Source organism: Bufo gargarizans, chromosome 5 (assembly GCF_014858855.1).
Source record: "Bufo gargarizans isolate SCDJY-AF-19 chromosome 5, ASM1485885v1, whole genome shotgun sequence".
Taxonomy (NCBI): domain Eukaryota; kingdom Metazoa; phylum Chordata; class Amphibia; order Anura; family Bufonidae; genus Bufo; species Bufo gargarizans.
In genome coordinates, this window is record NC_058084.1 from 49,100,722 (window position 1) to 49,123,266 (window position 22,545).

General features: G+C 43.2%; 1 protein-coding gene across 1 annotated transcript in view; it reads left to right on the plus strand.

The window, feature by feature from the left end:
* RSPO2 (R-spondin 2) overlaps nucleotides 1-22,545 on the plus strand; it is a 168,889-nt gene that overhangs the window by 80,616 nt on the left and 65,728 nt on the right. The window lies entirely within an intron of this gene.

A 22,545-nucleotide genomic window follows, 5' to 3' on the forward strand; every position in this document is an offset into this window, starting at 1 on the left:
TGATCACCCCCCTGTAAGGCTCCATTCAGACGTCCGCATGTGTTTTGCGGATCCGATCCATGTATCCATGGATCCGTAAAAATCATACGGACGTCTGAATGGAGCCTTACGGGGGGGGTGATCAGTGACAGGGGGGTGATCACCCATATACACTCCCTGATCACCCCCTGTCATTGATCACCCCCCTGTAAGGCTCCATTCAGACGTCCGCATGATTTTTACGGATCCATGGATACATGGATCGGATCCGCAAAACACATGCGGACGTTTGAATGGAGCCTTACAGGGGGGTGATCAATGACAGGCGGGTGATCACCCATATACACTCCCTGATCACCCCCCTGTCATTGATCACCCCCCTGTCATTGATCACCCCCCTGTAAGGCTCCATTCAGACGTCCGCATGTGTTTTGTGGATCCGATCCATGTATCCATGGATCCGTAAAAATCATACGGACGTCTGAATGGAGCCTTACAAGGGGGGTGATCAGTGACCGGGGGGTGATCACCCTGATCACCCCCTGTCATTGATAACCCCCCTGTAAGGCTCCATTCAGACGTCCGCATGTGCTTTGCGGATCCGATCCATGGATCCGTAAAAATCATACGGACGTCTGAATGGAGCCTTACAGGGGGGGTGATCAGTGACAGGGGGGTGATCACCCTGATCACCCCCTGTCATTGATCACCCCCCTGTAAGGCTCCATTCAGACGTCCGCATGGGTTTTGCGGATCCGATCCATGGATCCGTAAAAATCATACGGACGTCTGAATGGAGCCTTACCAGGGGGGTGATCAATGACAGGGGGGTGATCAGGGAGTCTATATGGGTGATCACCCCCCTGTCATTGAAATCACCCCGCTGTCATTGATCACCCCCCCCCCCCCCTGTAAGGCTCCATTCAGACATTTTTTTGGCACAAGTTAGCGGAAATTTTTTGTTTGTTTTTGTTTTTTCTTACTAAGTCTCATATTCCACTAACTTGTGTCAAAAAATAAAATCTCACATGGACGCACCATACCCCTCACGGAATCCAAATGCGTAAACATTTTTAGACATTTATATTCCAGACTTCTTCTCACGCTTTAGGGCCCCTAAAAAGCCAGGGCAGTATAAATACCCCACATGTGACCCCATTTCGGAAAGAAGACACCCCAAGGTATTCCGTGAGGGGCATATTGAGTCCATGAAAGATTGAAATTTTTGTCCTAAGTTAGCGGAAAGTGAGACTTTGTGAGAAAAAAACAAAAAAAAATCTATTTCCGCTAACTTATGCAAAAAAAAAAAATTTCTATGAACTCGCCAGGCCCCTCATTGAATACCTTGGGGTGTCTTCTTTCCAAAGTGGGGTCACATGTGGGGTATTTATACTGCCCTGGCTTTTTAGGGGCCCGAAAGTGTGAGAAGAAGTCTGGGATCCAAATGTCTAAAAATGCCCTCCTAAAAGGAATTTGGGCCCCTTTGCGCATCTAGGCTGCAAAAAAGTGTCACACATCTGGTATCGCCGTACTCAGGAGAAGTTGGGCAATGTGTTTTGGGGTGTCATTTTACATATACCCATGCTGGGTGAGAAAAATATCTTGGTCAAATGCCAACTTTGTATAAAAAAATGGGAAAAGTTGTCTTTTGCCAAGATATTTCTCTCACCCAGCATGGGTATATGTAAAATGACACCCCAAAACACATTCCCCAACTTCTCCTGAGTACGGCGATACCAGATGTGTCACACTTTTTTGCAGCCTAGGTGGGCAAAGGGGCACATATTCCAAAGTGCACCTTTCGGATTTCACCGGTCATTTTTTACACATTTTGATTGCAAAGTTCTTCTCACACATTTGGGCCCCTAAATTGCCAGGGCAGTATAACTACGCCACAAGTGACCCCATTTTGGAAAGAAGACACCCCAAGGTATTCCGTGAGGGGCATGGCGAGTTCCTAGAATTTTTTATTTTTTGTCGCAAGTTAGTGGAATATGAGACTTTGTAAGAAAAAAATAAAAATAAAAAATCATCATCATTTTCCGCTAACTTGTGACAAAAAATAAAAAGTTCTATGAACTCACTATGCCCATCAGCGAATACCTTAGGGTGTCTACTTTCCGAAATGGGGTCATTTGTGGGGGTTTTCTACTGTCTGGGCATTGTAGAACCTCAGGAATCATGACAGGTGCTCAGAAAGTCAGAGCTGCTTCAAAAAGCGGAAATTCACATTTTTGTACCATAGTTTGTAAACGCTATAACTTTTACCCAAACCATTTTTTTTTTTGCCCAAACATTTTTTTTTTATCAAAGACATGTAGAACTATAAATTTAGCGAAAAATTTATATATGGATGTCGTTTTTTTGGCAAAATTTTACAGCTGAAAGTGAAAAATGTCATTTTTTTGCAAAAAAAATCGTTACATTTCGATTAATAACAAAAAAGTAAAATGTCAGCACCAATAAAATACCACCCAATGAAAGCTCTATTAGTGAGAAGAAAAGGAGGTAAAATTCATTTGGGTTGCAAGTTGCATGACCGAGCGATAAACGGTGAAAGTAGTGTAGTGCCGAAGTGTAAAAAGTGCTCTGGTCTTGAAGGGGGTTTGAGCTAGCGGGGCTGAAGTGGTTAACAAGCAGGTATATATCGATAGTTGGACTAAAGACAAAGCCACAATTTTTTTTTTTTTTAATCTGCCATCAGTTTTCTAGTTCGGAAAAATCAATTTTTATATGCAGCATGCTAGCCTGCAAAGATGGGGTGGGAGGCTGGTGTAGGGAGGTTGTGGGGAGGGTGGGAATGGTGGGAGTAGTCGTAGTCCACACGGTGGCCAACCTTGCTCCAGTGCTCTTCCAGGCTATGTGAGCAACAAAGTGGATGGGCGCAACCCTTTTTCCCCTTGTGGCACACCCTGGACTTCGGGGTCTCCTGCTTGGTGGTGGTTGGGGTGCCCTTCATGTTATGTGAGCAGCATGTTGCAAGGCAAGAAAACGGGCAAGTAAAACCTGGATTGTGCAGGGAGACCAATAACCAGGCATCTTGATTTTAATAAAGTCTCTCCTCTACTGAATGGATGATGGGGTTCACGGTGCAAATACCAGCAGTAGGCACAGTTCTCAAGTATTTCTCAGAGTGGGCTTTTCCCAAAGGCTGTGTATAGTAGGTGGCTGAGATGGTGATCCTTCCTGAGTCTCTCTTTACTGATACAAGCAATATTCCTAATTGACCAAAGGTGTGCAATCCCTGTCAATATTTATAGTGGAAGGCGAGTCTGTCTCAGTAGTAGAATGGGCGCCAGAAGCAATATAACCCAAAGCATGTGCAGTAAAGTCTACAGCTGTATAGATGCATTACCTTTACAGACTTTGTCCAAGCACAACCCTTAAATGGTCCTCAACCTTCTGCTAAATTTCAGTGCTTCTTTCCTGAAAAGTTAGTTCCCAGCAAAGTTGCTTTTCTAGCAGCTTTTTCTCACAGGAATTGTGTTTTCCTGAAGAAGGGTTCTATTGGCAGAAGCACACACCAAATGGGTCCTCCCTCTGGCTTGCTTACCAGAATACTTTCTAACCAGGGGAAAAGGGTCCAGCAAGCTACCCTTCAACTATTAATGAGACCTGCCAGTTAACCATTTCCTACCCATATTAAGTCTTTTAGAATGCACACTCCATAACAAAGTTACATAAACCACTTGTATCACTGATGGTGTATAGTTAACTGAAAGTGTTAACATTCTAACCGTAAACCACGCAATAACTTTAGCAGTGAACCATAGCATTAACCCTTTATCAGTGAGCCAGCAGGTCACTGCACATTTACCCAATAAATAGGAATTCTTCATTATAGGTGGGGGATCCTTTTGTTCTGGATCTCTCTCTTCTTGGCCAGAGTGGATACAAAGAGAATCTCTTGTTCTGGAGGACCTGTCCTGCATCACATAGACAACCCCATGGTTTGAATGGGCATTGTATAATTTTTTTCCACTATGGTGGTGCTGTAAGAAAATGGGACAGTTACTACCTGTTTTTCTCTACAGATTACAGCTGATTACTGTAACCTGATCAGTTTATTGTCAAGAAAACTTTTGTTTGAAGCGTGGATCTTCTTCTTTAAAGGGCATCTGTCAGCAGTTTTTGCATATAATAAAACATAATTTTTCTCAGCAATGCGGGCACATATGAACATGGGACCAACACGGATGCCTTCAGCTGCCAAGGGTACATGTAACAGGTCAGCGAGTGTCATAGGTACAAAACTGCTGACAGATGCCCTTAAGAGCCAGCAGATGCATTGGCTACCTGCCATCTGAGATTTGTCTTTCCCTATTCCATGCTATAAATCAGTGCTTCGTAATTTGTGACTCTCCCTCTGATGCAAAAATTCAACTCCCAGCTTGTGTCTGGAGAATCATAGGTAAGGAGGAACACTGCAATAAATAAATCAATGTATGCATATTCCTAGAAAGGAACAAACCCCGGCATGAGGAGTTGATGCACCTGCTTACGAGGAAATGGTCTTTTCTTGGTTTACTTTCTTTCAATTTCAGATACAGAGCCCCAAATAAAGAACACAGAGCAGGGTCAATTGAATATTTTTTTTTTTTTTTACTTTAACCATTTGGGATTTTTTTTTTTTTACTTTATAGTTATTTTTTTTCGTTAGGATCAGAGCCATACATCAAAGCCGTGCTGTAAACATTTTGCAGTTATTGAACCTTAAGGCTGTCGTTTAGATCTAAACTCTCCAATTACTCACATTCTTGTTTAACATTTTATTACTGTGCAAGCAATCATGAGAAATTGTCGCACTTCCAAAGTGAGCAGTACTGCAAAACACAAGAGCTAAACATGTCATTTAAAGAACCAGTGATTTAAAAAAATATATATTTTTGTTTTTGAAGTAAAAAAATAGCCCCAGCAGCACAGAACCCAGGTAATGAACGCTCTCAGCGCTATTCACACACATACTTAAGTGATCTTCCTTATTGCTGTCTTCTTTGCTAGACTATTGTACTCTCAGGCATTCATTTGCTATGATTTATTATTTTTCAGCTCTGAACATCAGAAACTGCCAAAGTTCAAAGCATATCTTACTCTCTAATTGTATATTACATTGGATAAGTTTGACTTCAAATGTTTGTATTGCTGGCCCTGGTCTGAGCTCGGCTTCATGCGGTGCAGGGCACAGACTTCATGTCATAAATGCCTATTGTGTTTCCCTTTTCCTCGGCAAGATGACATTTGTTGCGTAAAAAAAAAAAAAAAAAAAGTCTCTTCATGGGATATATAGATTTTTTTTTTTTAAAGAATTATGTAAGAAATAAAACAAAAAAATATATACATTTATTTTTAAAATTTCAATGTTTAATTTCAAATTTATAAAAAAAAATTTAAAATGTATTTCAGTTTTACTATTGATGTAAAAAATAAAATTCAAGGAAAATATTTAGAAATCTAATTTTTATTATTGCACAATTTTGGGGAAAAGTAAAACCAAAATAAAATGCCAATACTAAAGCTAAAATACATTTAAATAATTTAGTTTTTTTAATCCTTAAAGGGGTTGTCTTACTTAAGCAAGTGGCATTTATCATGTAGAGGAAGTTAATACAAAGCACTTACTAATGCGTTGTGATCATCCATATTGCTTCCTTTGCTAGCTGGATTCCTTTTTTTACTATCACATTATACACTGCTCGTTTCCATGGTTATGACCACCCTGCAATCCAACAGCAATGGTCGTGCTTGCACACTATAGGAAAAAGCGCCGGCCTCTCTAGTGGCCAGGACCATGGGAGCGCATGGTCCTGGTCACTAGTGCTTTTTCCCATAGTGTGAAAGCACAGCCACCGCTGATGGATTGCAGGGTGGTCATAACCATGGAAACGAGCAGTGTATAATGTGATAGTAAAAAAAGGAATCCAGCCAGCAAAGGAAGCAATATGGACGATTACAATACATTAGTAAGTGCCTTGTATCAACTTTCTCTACATGATAAATGCCATTTGCTGAAGTGACACAACCCCTTTATATTACTTCGTAAGAAATACACTTTATGCATGGATAAAAAAAACAAAAACTCCTATTTATTGGAGGAGTTCGCATTTAAGCCAAAGGCCATGAATCTCTATGGACTTTGTCCTCGACACTGGCCTAGTGTTGAGCTCGGACCCCCAACTATTGCTATAAAAGACCTAATAGGTCATTTTACGTGGGGTGGGGGGTTGCCCTACCCACTCAATTTTCTTTCTGTAAACCCGCCACCTCTACTCCTCCTCAGTTTGGCGCTGTGTTTTTATAGCTGCACTTTCTCAAATTCTTCTTTCTAAGTATTAAGACTTCACTTTTATTCTGTAAAGGGAATATTGCAGATGAATGTAGATCAAACAATACAAGGAAAGGAAATTATAACTTCTATATAAAACACTATCTAAATTTACTTTTGCAATTTTAAACATTTATTTGCTGTAAATGCAGTTCATATGTGTCTTGTGTGTGAAGTGTTTATAGGCAGAAATTGTTTCATTTGTTTTACAGAATTTTCTTGCTAGTGGTTTTGATAACGTTCTCCTTGTCCTGAGCAGGGTTAAGACCTTCATTAGGACCTGATATGTACACAGCATCTTCATAGCTTTTGTTGTTTTTTTTCATTTTATTTTATTTTTTACCGCATTGCCGTCAAGGCGATCTCAATGCAAACTGATCAGTTTTGGACCGCTTGTGATAGCCCTGAACGGATCTCACAAACGGAAAGCCAAAACGCGAGTATGAAAGTAGACTTAGATGGGAACCTAACACTAAATCCTACCTGTTATGTGCCATAACGGCCACCATGAAATTCAGGGAGTGCAGGTTCCACATGCATGTTGGGTCCACTCTGCTTTTTATAATTTTTGGTGCCAAAATGCATTAAATTTAGGGGACGCGGCATGCATGCTGAGCCCAATCTGTACCTCTCCTGGTGCCAAAAGGCTTCCAGTGAGTGCATGGAGAGCAGGCTACAGCTGAACCTGCACTCCCTGAATTTTATGGTGGCCATTATGGCACATACCAGGTAGCATTTAGTGTTAGGTTCCCGTCTTACAGAGATCGCCTTGATGTGTGGCAGACGGGCCCAAATAATTTTGTACAAAACGTACTTGCCAAGAATCTCACATTTACAAAATAAGCGTAGCATTAGCACCAGAATATTTTTCTATTACTGTGGCATTATTGTACTTTATTTGGTTTGCAGAGCGCTGTTGCATTGTTTTTTTCCTTGGCATAGATGGTCATTCATACTCCATTTCTAGTTGGCTGTAAGGGTTCCGGGTGCATGGCTTGGGGCAATCAACTGTATTTCATGGGTTCCTCATTCTAATGAGATGTCCCCTGCCCTGATGAACCCCTTTTAATTTGATTAACTTGGGATCAGTTCAAGGACGGTAATAGCCATGGGAAGATTGGGCACTTTAGCAAAATTTACATTTGGGTTTCTTCTATATATTGGCTCAGTTAACACATGCCCCCACTTATTAGGATCACGAGTGCTCAGTGCTTGTTTATCCACCCAAATACTTATCCATTTTAGTAATACGTTTTTGAAAACCTCTCCAGGTAGTAGAACCATTGTGGAGGAGCAGTCCTGTTAAGTGTCCACCACCGACTTTGGGCCCACCTCTTCATAGAGCTTCATGGCAGACACAAAAACTGCCTCAGTGGAAGAGCATATTAAACCACTTAGTTGAGCTCTTTTGAAGGGTACTTGGTGCTTTTTGGGTAAAGTAACTTAGCCGTAACAATTCACCAATCGGCCATCAGCGTTTTTTAAAATATATGGGATTTTGAAAAATGTCATCTACACAATGCCATCAAAAGCTCATGAGTTTTTCACAGTACACTTCCCCACCCAGGGTCGGTGCAAGGATTTTTGCTGCCCTAGGCAAAGATCCATTTTGCCGCCCCCTCACACACAGACACACATACACTCACTGACAGACACACACTCAGACACTCACTGAATGACGTACACAGAAACACACTGACAGACATACTCACTGACAGACACACATACACTCACTGACAGACAGACACACACTCACTAACTGACAGATACTCACTGACAGACATACACCTACCCACTGAAACACACACACACACACACAAACTCACTGACAGACACTCACTCACTGGCAGACAAACATACACATAATTACTGACAAACACACAGACACTTACTGACCAACAGACATCCACACTCACTGACATACACTCACATACTGCCATACACACACACAGACACTCAATGACAGACACACATACATTTACTGACAGAAAGACAGACATACATACACTCACTCACTGACATAAATACACAGGCAGACACTCACTCAGTCAAACACTTAAACACTCACCTCCCTGGGGTCCAGTCCTCCAGCGCGCCATTTAGTATGCCGGGGCCGGAATGACGTCATATTCCGGCATCACAGAGGGCGCGCGAGGGAGAAGTGGGGAGCTGCTAGAACAACCTCCATTGCTGCCCGTCTCTTCTCCTCCGGTAATTTACTGGCAGAGCAGGTACCTGCCATCAGGGTAAGCAGATGCCTGCTCTGCCATATTTAAGAAGGACCTCCACCTCTTGGCCCCCTGTAACGGCGCTGGGGGCGGCTCAAGAGCCGCTTGCCCTGTCGCCCAGGGCTGCAGCCCCAGTCAGAGGGGCCCACCAGGGCGCCCCCAGCAGGCCGGCGCCCTAGGCGAACGCCTAGTTCGCCTATATGGTCGCGCCGGCCCTGTCCCCACCATGAGTCTAAGGCCTCTTTCACACGACAGTATGTCCATTTCAGTGTTTTGCGGTCCGTTTTTCACGGATCCGTTGTTCCGTTTTTTGCTTCCGTTGTGGTTCCGTTTCCGTTCCGTTGTTCCATTCCGTTTTTCCGTATGGCAAATACAGTATACAGTAATTTCATATAAAAAATTGGGCTGGGCATAACTTTTTCAATAGATGGTTCCGCAAAAAACGGAACGGATACGGAAGACATACGGATGCATTTCCGTATGCATTCCGTTTTTTTGCGGACCCATAGACTTTAATGGAGCCACGGAACGTGATTTGCGGCCAAATATAGGACATGTTCTATCTTTAAACGGAACGGAAAAACGGAAATACGGAAACGGAATGCACATGGAGTACATTCCGTTTTTTTTGCGGAACCATTGAAATGAATGGTTCCGTATACGGACCGTATACGGACCGCAAAAAACGGCCCGCAAAACGGAAAAAAAAAACGGTCGTGTGAAAGAGGCCTAAATGTAGAGAACCGTAGAAAACTGCACCTAAAAAGATGTGATTTGTACATTATGCACTTTTTAGTAGTGAATTGATTCTACACAAATTTGTTACGCATTTCCCAAAAGATTCAAATGTCAGTGAATCTGAAACTTTTGTGCTTCATCCAACTCAACTCACTCAAAATAGAGGCCACCACCTGAGCACAAGACAGAGAAGAAGGCATCTGCCACCAAAAAACGTATACTTTTTGGACCATTTTTTTTATTTAAAATTTTTTATTTAAAAAAAATAAGTGTAGTAAATTATTACATGGCAGTTTACCACAGACTACCATCCGTTTACCCGTAGGCATATAGGTCACTGTCACTTTTGTCATTACTAGTGCTGTCTTCTCCTTAAAGGGGTTGTCTCACTTCAGCAAGTAGCATTTATCATGTAGAGAAAGTTCATATAAGGCGCTTACTAATACATTGTTGTTATCCATATTATTTCATTTGCTCGCTTAATTCACATTATACACGGCTTGTTTCCTTGGTTGCGACCACCTTGCAATCCATCAGTGGTGGTCATGCTGGAACAATATAGGAAAAAGTACCAGCCTCTCTGGTGGCCAGGACCGTGAGAAGCTCACAAAGGCTGGTGCTTTTTCCTATAGTGTGCAAGCACGACCACTGCTGCTGAATTGCAGGGTGGTCATAACCATGGAAACAAGCTTTGTATAATGTGATGAAAAAGAGGAATCCTGCCACCAAAGGAAGCAATATGGACAATCACAATACATTAGTAAGTGGCTTGTATTAACCTTCTCTACACGATAAGGCTCCATTCACACGTCCACAATTGTGGTCCGCATCCGTTCCGCAATTGTGCGGAACGGGTGCAGGCCCATTCATTCTCTATGGGGACGGCACTATGTGCTCTTCGCATCCGCATTTCCGGAGCACGCCGCCGATCTTTCGGTCCACGGCTCCGGAATAAAAATAGAGCATGTCCTATTCTTGTCCGCAATTGCGGACAAGAATAGGCATTTCTATGGGGGTGCCGGCCGGGTGTATTGCGGATCCGCAATGCACTACGGATGTGTGAATAGACCCTAAATGCCATTTGCAGAAGTGAGACAACCCCTTTAAAGAGTTTGGACACAGTCATTAGGGATTTGCATAAAACTTTGTTAGACTACTGTACAGAGTGAGCGCTCTGTACCTTATTAGAATGTATTGGCTCCGATGAGCCGAAGTTGTTACTTTGCGAAGTCTCGCGAGACTTTGGGTAATAACTTAAGAAATTAATTTCTACTGTAAAAAACTGTAATTAATAACTTCGGCTCATCGGAGCCAATACATTGTAATACTGGACAAAGCATTCAAAGTCGATTCGCTCATCCCTAACAGTCATAGGAGATCCCAGCGTGTCATACGCAACTTAATCGGGACACTTTCAATTCAGACCAAACTTATTCAAACCAAATCTGATTTGACCGGATCGGACCCGAAACTACTTTTGGGAAATGCATTCATGTCTATTGTTTAGGATCATTTTCAGATATGGGCTGTAACTCCTATCGGGTACTAGATAAAAGTATTTACAGATGCATTTCTAGCACAAACTAATAAACTTGTACTTTTGTTGCAAGGAGACACTGCCCGATAAAAGATGGACCCAAATGACTTGTCTTGAAAACTCACTTAAGAATATAATGAAAAATGCAGTAATTTCCAGAGTTTTCCAGATGCTCGAACTCCAGTTTTAAAGCTGCGGCGCACTGATAAATCTTCTTAACTGTATATATAGTAATCCCATGGAGTCTTCCAAGACCTACTGGGCTCCCAGGTTAAGAGGTGAATGTAGCTCTATGTAAACACGGAGAGGGAGCCTCTGTTACCGCAGCTGTCACTATAGTGTTAAATCCCACACATGAAGGGGAAGCATCCTTGCATCTGTTAATTTGCAATCACATGCTCTGTTGACATGGGTCTGGATTAATTCTGTGTCTTGGCCGGGAGCGGTGTAGTCTTCTGGGAGTGAGATAAGTCCTGCTTAAAGCTTTATGTGAACATGGAATCTATTTTCTAGAATGAACTGTACCTGGAATAAACCATGTAAATGGCTATGATCATCAAACTGTGTCTAGGCTCTATATGGTGGTTTAAAGTGGGCAGGTGCTTACAAATTTTTTGAGTGGGCCAAAATATATGGAGGGTATATGGCTCTTGCCCTCCTTGTAGATATCGCATCCATACACACTGGTAAAGAAATGATTGTTCCGTAGTCAATTAGCGGTGGTCCCAAAGACCACCTGTCAGTGGCTTATTTACTATGGGTATTTGTCATGCATATTATGTATTGATTTAATTTATTTAGTTTATGCATTTACTGTATATAGCGCTACTATATTTCACAGCGCTTTGCAGACATTAGCATCCAACTGTCCCCAATGGGGCTTACAATCTAGGTTCCATATGCACATGGATGTATTATGGATCTCCGCAACCTCAGAGTTGCATCCATAAGCTCCTTTTGGGGCCCAATCGGAAGCATTACTGGAAACTCCTGGGTGACAAAACGGAACAAGTCCCCCCACATATCATGTGCCATTAATGACAATACTGGTGACTTATGTGGAAAAGGGGCCCTTGGGCGACCTCAGGAACCAAGGCATACATGCAACTGAAATCTCTGCATCCCCATAGTTGCACCCCTGACCCAAATTTCATACAGAGGCACACAGTTTTTTTTTCTGTTTTGTATACGGTTTGAATCCAACAGAAAAAGAATGTGAAAAATGTTTTTCATGTTCTATAACTGAGTCGCAGGGAATCCTAATGTCTCTGGAAAGCTCTATGTGCGATGGAGCCTAAGGCTGAGCACTTAGAGGGTCATTTATCAAGTGGCTGTGCTTGGTATTGCAGCCCAGGACCATTCACTTGAATGGTGCTGAGCTGCGCCTTGGCCATGTGACAGATGAATGTGATGTCACTGGCCTAGGGCCTTCAAATAGGTGATCGATGGTAGTGTCGGGAGTCGGACACCCGCCGATCTGATACTGATGGCCTATCCTCAGGATAGGCAGTGAGTGTTATACTTCGGGAAAACCCTTTTACGTAGTAACAAGAATAAAGAATGAAATGAAGGAACACAACCAAAATATTATATAAAAAATGTTATATATATATTTCTATTGGAACCTTGTCGCACTCTGCGGCTTGTGCTTGGAGTAGGGTTCCCGTCCCAATTATCAGTAATACAAAGACTCCAGCGTATGATATAGAAAAATTTATTATTTTATTATTTTTTCGGCTTAGGCCCCTTTCACACTTGCGGCAGGACGGATCCGGCAGGCTGGTCTCCCTGTCGGATCCGTCCTTCTGCTGTTTCGCCGGACCGCCGCTGCGTCCCCATTGACTATAATGGGGACGGGGCGGAGCTCCGGCGGTGCACGGCGAAAGCCGCCGGACTAAAAAGTCGGACATGCAGGACTTTTTAGTCCGGCGACTTTCTCCGCCCCCGTCCCCATTATAGTCAATGGGGATGGAGCGGCGGTCCGGCGATACGGCAAAACAGCGGAAGGACGGATCCGACAGGGAGACCAGCCTGCCGGATCCGTCCTGCCGCAAGTGTGAAAGAGCCCTTACTGCGGCTTTTAGTGTAACATTTCGGCCAGATGGCCTACTTAAGACTAAAGCCGCTATTGGAAGGGAGACGTAGTGGTAAAGAGCAGGATAGAATGCGGTAGTATCGCTGTAGGATATTGTTTTTCATTCTACATATAAAAAATATATAAAAAATCACATTTGAAAACCCAGGGTTGGGGTTACATTTTCAAAGTCTTATTTTTTTTTTTATTTGGCTAGGAATTTACTGTGAAACCTCTCTGGGACAACCACCTACATTTTCATAAAAATGGTCTCCTACATGGATGGTCTTCTCAAAGAAGAGGCCTATACACAAGATATAAGAGAACTGATAATCCGATTTAAGGTGTGGCGGTCTTTTGAGTACATCTCTTGTCTACTTACATATAGATCTTCTCGTAAGACCCCCAAACAACTCTGTTGGATATGAATCCATTTTTTACTACCCACCACCTTGCCATTGTCCTGATGGTCTTTGCTATTCGCGAAGACGTTGCTGACCTGAAGAGCATTATTGAAGTTGCTTGTGATAACATGGTCCTTGCTGGAGAGGCTATTCACAGGCAGATGGCTGGCATCTTGTGTCTTCTCCACCTTTGATTCCTACTGTGTTCTGAGGCCACTTTGATATGCAGTACCATTGTCAGGCTTTCTTTATTCCGTTCCCTTACTTGAAGAATTGTATTTTTCTTGCCACCTCCATGCGGCAGATGGATGTTTTTGAAGTGGACTAGTCAAGACAATATTTTGAAAAAATGGAGAAGCAATTAATTGACAATGACATCTGTTTTATGGCTTTTTACGTGTTGTAAAGGAGAGAAAGCAACAAAATGCATTTACAGTACCCCATGTTTTATTGTTTTTATGACCCTGGTAGTTTCAAGGGCAGCTCATATTTATACAGCATAGTGAATTATGTTAATAGCACAACTTCCATTAGAGAGGCTTTCTGGGAGTTCGATATTGATGACCTATCCTCAGGATAGGTCATATCAGTATTAGATCGTTGGGGGTCTGACTCCCAGCAGATCCACCAGTCATGTGTTTGAAGAGTCAGCACCATGGCTAGGATATGTCCCCATTGTCTTATAGGTGCGGGTCCCACCGCTGGGACCCGCACCTATATCTGGAGTAGCATAGTGGTGGCTAGAGGACTCCAAAGGGACTGCAAAGCGGACACTGTTGTGGTTGAGGGGTCTAAATATGGAGGGGTTTTTTTGCCCACAAGTTGAAATCATTGCATACCCTATTACAGAGGTTTTCCCCCCTAGATAATGCATGCCATCCTTTATATTTGCCAACATTGTAGTTGGTAAATTTGGGGCAGGTAACCTCCACCCTTGGGAATACCCAGCACCCACCCAACCAATTGGGCCTGCCAAGATTTGCCAGGACCGCCACTGAAAATTAGGGACAGTCCTTGCAAATTTGGGACAGTTGGCAACTATGAGTATGATGCCCATGGGAGGCCATAATACAGAACCTCTGCCACTCCGTGTCCCACTGTACAGGATCTCCGCAGGGTGTTATCAAGGCGTACTGAGAAGATGAACAGTAAATTCAGCTCTACTACATCTAATTCTATGTTCTACACACACAAACATCTCCGCCTGTAAGGGATTTAATACATATTTGAATCATATTTAGAGGATTTCACGTGATCTCGTCTGCTTTGATCGCGCAAGGACAGAAAGCAAAAAACTGTTTAAAACAGGAGTGAAAATCAATACGTGTGCTGGTATGGAGATTCAGAGGGAAACTGTATCTCCTCAAATGGATTTCTGTCCTGGATTAAATACATGATGTCATTATAATGGACTTATGGAAATGTAGAACGTATAACTCAATTCCCAGAGCTTTTTGTTTACGTTTTTACCCAATATCTACTGGAAAAGGGGGAAATGTGTACATACAACTGGGATTGTGGATAGTTGTGTCATGGAAGTAAAATAACAGTTTTATTTTCTGAACGTATTCTTTAACTAGGCCTCATTTTTCAAGACTATCAAACAGTAGGACTGTGTGTGTTGCCCCTGGCAACCAATCAGAACACAGCTTTCAGTTTTCCAGAGCAGTTTACAACATGAAAACTAAGCACTGATTGATTGGTTGCTAGGGACAACAAAGACAGTGTTGGGGCAGGTACACATTGAGGGAGATTTATTAAAACTGGTATAAAGAAAAACTGGTTTAGTTGCCCATAGCAACTAATCAGATTGATACTTTCATTTTCCAAAAGAAGGTGGAATCTGATTGGTTGCTATGGGCAGCTAAGTCCATTTTATATAAAGAAAGATGCTCCCAAAGAGAATGGGAGAGCACTGCGCATGCGCGGCCACCCTCTATTCATTTCTATGGGACTTATGAAAATAGCGTGCTGGCTTGGCGATTTCCAGCTGTTCCATACAAGCGAATGGAGCGGTGGCCGCTCTTGCTCTCTCCATTAATTTCTGAAAATAGGCGAGCATGCCGCTTGGCTATTTTTGACACTTCTATAAAAATAAATGAAGGGCAGCCACGCATGCGCAGTATGCTTTCCTGCTGTTTCCTGAACTTTTGAGAGCTCCATTCTAGAGATATCTTTGAGACCCGCAACTACCTGACATTGGTGGCATATCCTACCGACATGCCACCAATGTTCAAGGTGAGACATCCCCCTTTAAGATGCATTTGGGCCTCATTTATCAAATCTAACTGTAAAATAGTTTTGTCAGATGTGGTGTTAAACGGGTATTCCAATCTTGGGGGCATATTGCTAGGATACACCCCAATATCTTATAGGTGCAGGTTCCACATCTGGGCACCCACAACTATCCTTAGAAAGGAGCATGCAAAGTGCATGCACTGCGCATGCGCAGCCACCCTTCATTCATTTCTATGGGACTGCTGAAAATACTGACGTGGTGCGCTTCCCATTTGTTCATCCTGATATGTTATGTACTATAGTATGAAAATATGACAGAGGTTGTCAAACTCGTTACACGTTATAGTCTATCCTCTGATCGGAGTTCCTATGCCCCACACCCCACAATCGGCTGTTCTGTAGCAAGTCTGGTGCCATAACTACACAGCCCTGTTTTGTGATGCACGGCAGTATTTGGCTCTGCAGGGGTGGTACCATGTGCCACAACATGCTATTGATAGCTCCGCCTACTCGTATTCTTTCAATTTGGTCCTAGAGCCACTTTAAGTTCCCTGTCCGCCCCTGAAAGGACAGACCGGCGTACTGAACCACTGCTCCTATAAAATTGAATTGGAGAGGCGTGGCCATAGCTTGCTCCAACCAGGAGCTACTGCAGAACAGCTGATTAGTGGGGGTGCAGGGTGTCGGACCCCTATCCTGAGGAGTGAGATCACAATTTTGGCTCTGCTAAATCTAGAACGCAGTTTACGTGATATGTCAGAATAGAGAGGTCTGTGCTGAAGCCTGATGTGTGGAGTAATCCTCCTGAGTCCCTGTCGTTCCTCAGTAGGCTGGGCTGAGCTCACTAGTAGCACTTGACATCAAAGGCCACCAAGCAGCCTCCTGACACTGTGCAGCGGTCTGTAATCCCTACAGACTACATGCACATAAACAGCGGGCAGGATGACTTCTGACTGACAGGACATTTTTCTTCTCACAATGCTTTTCTTTCTCATGATGACGATGAGGAGGTTTTCCAACTATTTGTGTTAGTCAGAGATTTCCGTTGGCCGTCTACAAAAAACACGAAGCTCAGGAATCCATTTCCAGGCACAGATTATAGGAAAACCCTTTAGGCCTCATTTATCAAAACTGTCTAACAGCAAGGGTTCCTTCACACACCGTTTTGATCCAGGCGTGTTTTTGGGAGTAAAAAACAAAACAAAAACAAAAAACACCTGCAAGGATCAGCGTTTGTCTGGTAGTGTTTTTTCTTAGATGTTTTTGAGGCATCTGGTGTTTTTTTTTTTTTTTCCATGCCTTGTGTTTGTTTTTTAAAGGGATCCTGACATTATGACAATGCAATGTACGCTGCAGGCAGCAGGTTATAGAGCAGGAGGAGGGGAGCAGATTGATGTATAGTTTTATGGGAAAAGATTTAGTAAAACCTGTCATTTATACATTTATATACCTGCTCATTCTGGGCTTTGTAGTCCAGGAGGCGGTCCTATCAGTGATTGACAGCTATCTTTGTATAAACAGTCATAGAGGGAAGGATGTCAATCACTGATAGGACCGCCTCCTGGACTACAAAGCCCAGAATGAGCAGGTATATAAATGTATAAATGACACGTTTTACTAAATCTTTTCCCATAAAACTATACATCAATCTGCTCAGCTCCTCCAGTTCAACACGGCCGGTGCCCTAGTTGAGGTCTATAAGAGAAAAACAGGCCAGGAGGGGGAAAAAAAACATCAGACCTAGAACATGCTGCAATTTAAAAAAAATAAAAAAATCACTACAAAAAATGCATGCTCATCCTGCGTTTAATATTTCCCATAGACTCCCATACAACATCTGAGAACGGGTGTATTTTGCCTAAAAATGTATAAAAATGCTCCAAAAACTGTAAAACCCCTCAAAAATGCAATAAAAGCCTAAGGCTATCTTTGTTGCCCTTAGCAACCAGTCAGAACTCTGCTTTCATTTCTCAGACTGGTTGCTAGGGGCAACAATTACTTTCAGACCGTTTCGATAAATGAGGCCCAATGTGATTTTTTTTTTTTATTGATGGAACGCTATAGACAAAACGGGTACGTATGGGGCGGAGAGGGGATGTATCAAGACTGGTCTTTCCATTTGCCAGTCTGTGCTGGAGAAAGATGCGTAAGATGCAGGCCTCTTAAAGGGGTTCTCCAATCTTAACAATTACGGCATATCACTAGGATATTCCATAAGTGTCAGATAGGTGCAGGTATCACCTCTGGGACCTCAAATACACCACTGGTCAGAAGACCAAAGAAAGTCCCTATAGGGGTCTACTAATTTGGAAAATAAAAGCCAAATACTTTATTTGATTCATTTTAAAAGGGAATTGATAGATATCCCACAAAAACCACACATTTTAAAACTATCAGGTGGCGTTGCAAATTTGTGTAAAAAACTTTTTGCTTTCCTCTCATTAACTTTGAGAGAATATATGTGCAGGTAGGTGGTTGGTGACAGTTGACCACAATTGGGTATGTCCTATTGCTTGGTGTCCAGGGACCTGGGCCCAAGTTCCGGACACCAATACGTTGTTTGTCTTTGCACTGGTATCACAACGGTGCCACACTAGTTTCACATACACAGAACTAAAGCCCTACTAATACGTGGGGTTTACACATTTGCTGCCAGCTGAGCTAAAAAGAGCGCCTAACACTAGTCCCCACCCGACATGTTTCGCCGCGATGCGGCTTCGTCAGGGGTTCGGGGTATTAGCGTCGGCGCGCTGAACAAACAAGGGTTATATGCCCTAGGTAACGCCCCGTTTGTGTGTTACAAGAGACCCATTGGTCATAACCGCAAAAGCGCGGGGGGGGGGGGGCGTGTCTCCGAAGTCACGTGTGCAGTCGCCTAGCGGTGAGGTCACCGCAGGCTGTATGCGCCCGGCCGTAACCGTGTGTAAGCAGCTGTTAGGCTATTGGTTACGGCCGTCAGGGGCGTAACTAGTGCATGACGTGCACAGGCGCCCAGCGATTACCTCATCACCAGGCGTCCACCGAGCCAGTCATTGACGCCGTCTGATGACAGCGCACTCATCGTCATCAACTCACCACCTCCCCGTAAGGGAAATGGGAGTGGTTATCTAAAAAGATACAATAACTACACTGGATACATGTTAGAATGACTGGATACAGGCAAATAGACGTTGTTTACCTAGATAGGGAGAAAGGAGCAAGGTGAAGAGATACACACAGCGATTTATACACTGTGTCTGATTCACTGGTCAGAATCATTTGTCATATAGTATCTATCACTCTGTTCCATTTTACCACAGCATATATAACCTTGTCAGCTCTACAAAGGTTTTATAGGGATAGTCTTATCACCTTATAAATATTTTATAGATTTATTTTATTTTTATAATTTAATCCTCTCATAGATGACAAAATTTCTTTTTTGCAGAATCTTATAATTAATATTATTTACAAAAAGGCAGAAAAGGAGAAGCCTTCATTGAGGCCAGATGGGGTTTGACTTGACAGTCTATATATCCATTTGGCCTCTTCTCTTAATAGTCTAATGTCCAGATTTCCAGATCTAGGGCCCAATTTAACTTGGGAAAGCCCCCAGAATTTCAATACATCTATCCGGCCATTATGAATATATGACACATGTCTATATAAAGAAGTGTCTTTTTTCGTGTTAATTGCACTGATGTGTCCCGAAATCCGTCTCCTAAGTTCCTGGTTCATATCCATGTGGTGGTTGTTCTTTCTGTACCTTCCTACCAAAGATTAAAAGGTTCGTGAACCCAGTTGATGGAAGGGAGTATGAAATTCGTGACTGGTTTAACTGCAAGAGCAGTGGTTTGGTGTATGTAGCTTCCTGTACATGTCCCAAGTTGTATGTTGGCAAGACGGTTCAGGAACTGAGGAGACGGATTTCGGGACACATCAGTGCAATTAACACGAAAAAAGACACTTCTTTATATAGACATGTGTCATATATTCATAATGGCCGGATAGATGTATTGAAATTCTGGGGGCTTTCCCAAGTTAAATTGGGCCCTAGATCTGGAAATCTGGACATTAGACTATTAAGAGAAGAGGCCAAATGGATATATAGACTGTCAAGTCAAACCCCATCTGGCCTCAATGAAGGCTTCTCCTTTTCTGCCTTTTTGTAAATAATATTAATTATAAGATTCTGCAAAAAAGAAATTTTGTCATCTATGAGAGGATTAAATGATAAAAATAAAATAAATCTATAAAATATTTATAAGGTGATAAGACTATCCCTATAAAACCTTTGTAGAGCTGACAAGGTTATATATGCTGTGGTAAAATGGAACAGAGTGATAGATACTATATGACAAATGATTCTGACCAGTGAATCAGACACAGTGTATAAATCGCTGTGTGTATCTCTTCACCTTGCTCCTTTCTCCCTATCTAGGTAAACAACGTCTATTTGCCTGTATCCAGTCATTCTAACATGTATCCAGTGTAGTTATTGTATCTTTTTAGATAACCACTCCCATTTCCCTTACGGGGAGGTGGTGAGTTGATGACGATGAGTGCGCTGTCATCAGACGGCGTCAATGACTGGCTCGGTGGACGCCTGGTGATGAGGTAATCGCTGGGCGCCTGTGCACGTCATGCACTAGTTACGCCCCTGATGGCCGTAACCAATAGCCTAACAGCTGCTTACACACGGTTACGGCCGGGCGCATACAGCCTGCGGTGACCTCACCGCTAGGCGACTGCACACGTGACTTCGGAGACACGCCCCCCCCCCCCCCGCGCTTTTGCGGTTATGACCAATGGGTCTCTTGTAACACACAAACGGGGCGTTACCTAGGGCATATAACCCTTGTTTGTTCAGCGCGCCGACGCTAATACCCCGAACCCCTGACGAAGCCGCATCGCGGCGAAACATGTTGGGTGGGGACTAGTGTTAGGCGCTCTTTTTAGCTCAGCTGGCAGCAAATGTGTAAACCCCACGTATTAGTAGGGCTTTAGTTCTGTGTATGTGAAACTAGTGTGGCACCGTTGTGATACCAGTGCAAAGACAAACAACGTATTGGTGTCCGGAACTTGGGCCCAGGTCCCGGGACACCAAGCAATAGGACATACCCAATTGTGGTCAACTGTCACCAACCACCTACCTGCACATATATTCTCTCAAAGTTAATGAGAGGAAAGCAAAAAGTTTTTTACACAAATTTGCAACGCCACCTGATAGTTTTAAAATGTGTGGTTTTTGTGGGATATCTATCAATTCCCTTTTAAAATGAATCAAATAAAGTATTTGGCTTTTATTTTCCAAATTAGTAGACCCCTATAGGGACTTTCTTTGGTCTTCTGACCAGTGGTGTATTTGAGGGTTAAATCCCGAGGGTCTTACTAGGGCCTAATTTTGTGTATTCTAACCTCTGGGACCTGCTTCTGTCTCCAGAATGGGGCCTCTGAAGTGAAGTAGAGTGCACAGTGACATTCAGGGACGAACAGGGAAGTGGCCCTAGAAAAAAAACTAAAGTGGCCCCATGTTGTAGGCAGAAGTAGGCGGGGCCAGCAATACCACAGTGCAGAACAAAATACCGCCCCAGCAGAGCCAAATACCATAGTGCAGCACAAAATACATGAATTACTGCTGAGAGCTTCAGATCTTTGTGTAATTGGCTGGTGGCGAAGAGGAGGGCCTGGGTGGCCCACTTGGCATCAGCTCTCTGGGTAAATTTATCTGTAGGGTCTATGGCCAGTCTGCCCATGGTGGCATCCTCTCCATTCACTGCAGAGAAAACTTGAGCTAGTGTGCTTGGCTAGTTCTTCTGAACGTGATTATAGCATCAGACATTGGCAGCATATGGCTAGGATAGGCTACTAAGGGCTCATTCAGACGGCCGTATGCTGTCCGCATAAATGCGGATCCGTTTTTATGCGGACAGTTCAGCCTGTGAATGCGGACTCATTGACTTGAATGGGTCCATGATTTGCAACATGATTTGCAAGTTATCGCAAAAGATAAGACATGGCATCTTTTGCGGTGCAGAGGCACAGACCCCTAATCCTATGGAAGCGCTTTGTAGAGCTTCCGTGGTCTTCCCATCCGTGCCCTTGCACTGCAAAAAAAAAAATAGATGTTCTATCTTTGGTCGTATCTGGCGGATCCCTGACTCATTCAAGTCGATGGGTCCACATCCGTACCACGGCCATTGCCCGTATATTGCGGACCGGCCAATTACAATCTGTAACTGAGCCATTACACTCGTGTGCATGTGCCCTTAAAGAGGTTTTTAAGACTCCTCATGTTGATGAACTATCCTCAAGATAAGTCATAAACATCCAACCAATGAGGGTCCGACACCCTACCACCGATCAGCTGTTCTCTGCAGCCTCCAGCGCTGGAACGAGCTCTTTAATTGAGTGGGAAGCACAGTTCTGTTCCAAGTGTAGTGGCCGTGTTGGGTACTGCAGCTCATCTCCCACTGAAGTGAATGAGGTCTGAGCTGCAGTAACCCAGCACGGCCACTACACTTTGAACGGAGCTGTGCGTCCTGTTCTATTTAAAGTGCTAGTTCCAGGGCTGGAAGCTGCAGGAACAGCTAATCGGTGGGAGTGCGGGTTGTTGGCCCTCGCTCATTGTTTATTAAACCTATTCTGAAGATGGGTCATCAATATCAGGAGCCTGAAAAAAACCTTTAATCTAAAGTGCTCCAATTGGCCTGAAAATTTGTGTGACACTTTGAGATCTAATAGGAGTCATATTTTTTTTCCTCCTGTCCCTCACTTTTTTTTTTTTTCTTTTTTATCTTATTTTATGCCCATCCCCTTCTCTCTTAATCTCTAAGATTTGCCCGAATTGAATTACCAAATATTTGGATTGGGATGCAACTCAAATTTTTGCAAAATTTGGGTCAAGTTCCATTTGTTGAGATTCAGTATATGTGCAGTAAGAAATGAGACTATTGCCGCCCATCCATCGGTGAGGTACCACTGATGTTCATGCTCTTCCTCCTCATCTAGTCTTCTAAACTGACTGTGCACATTTTATTTTACAG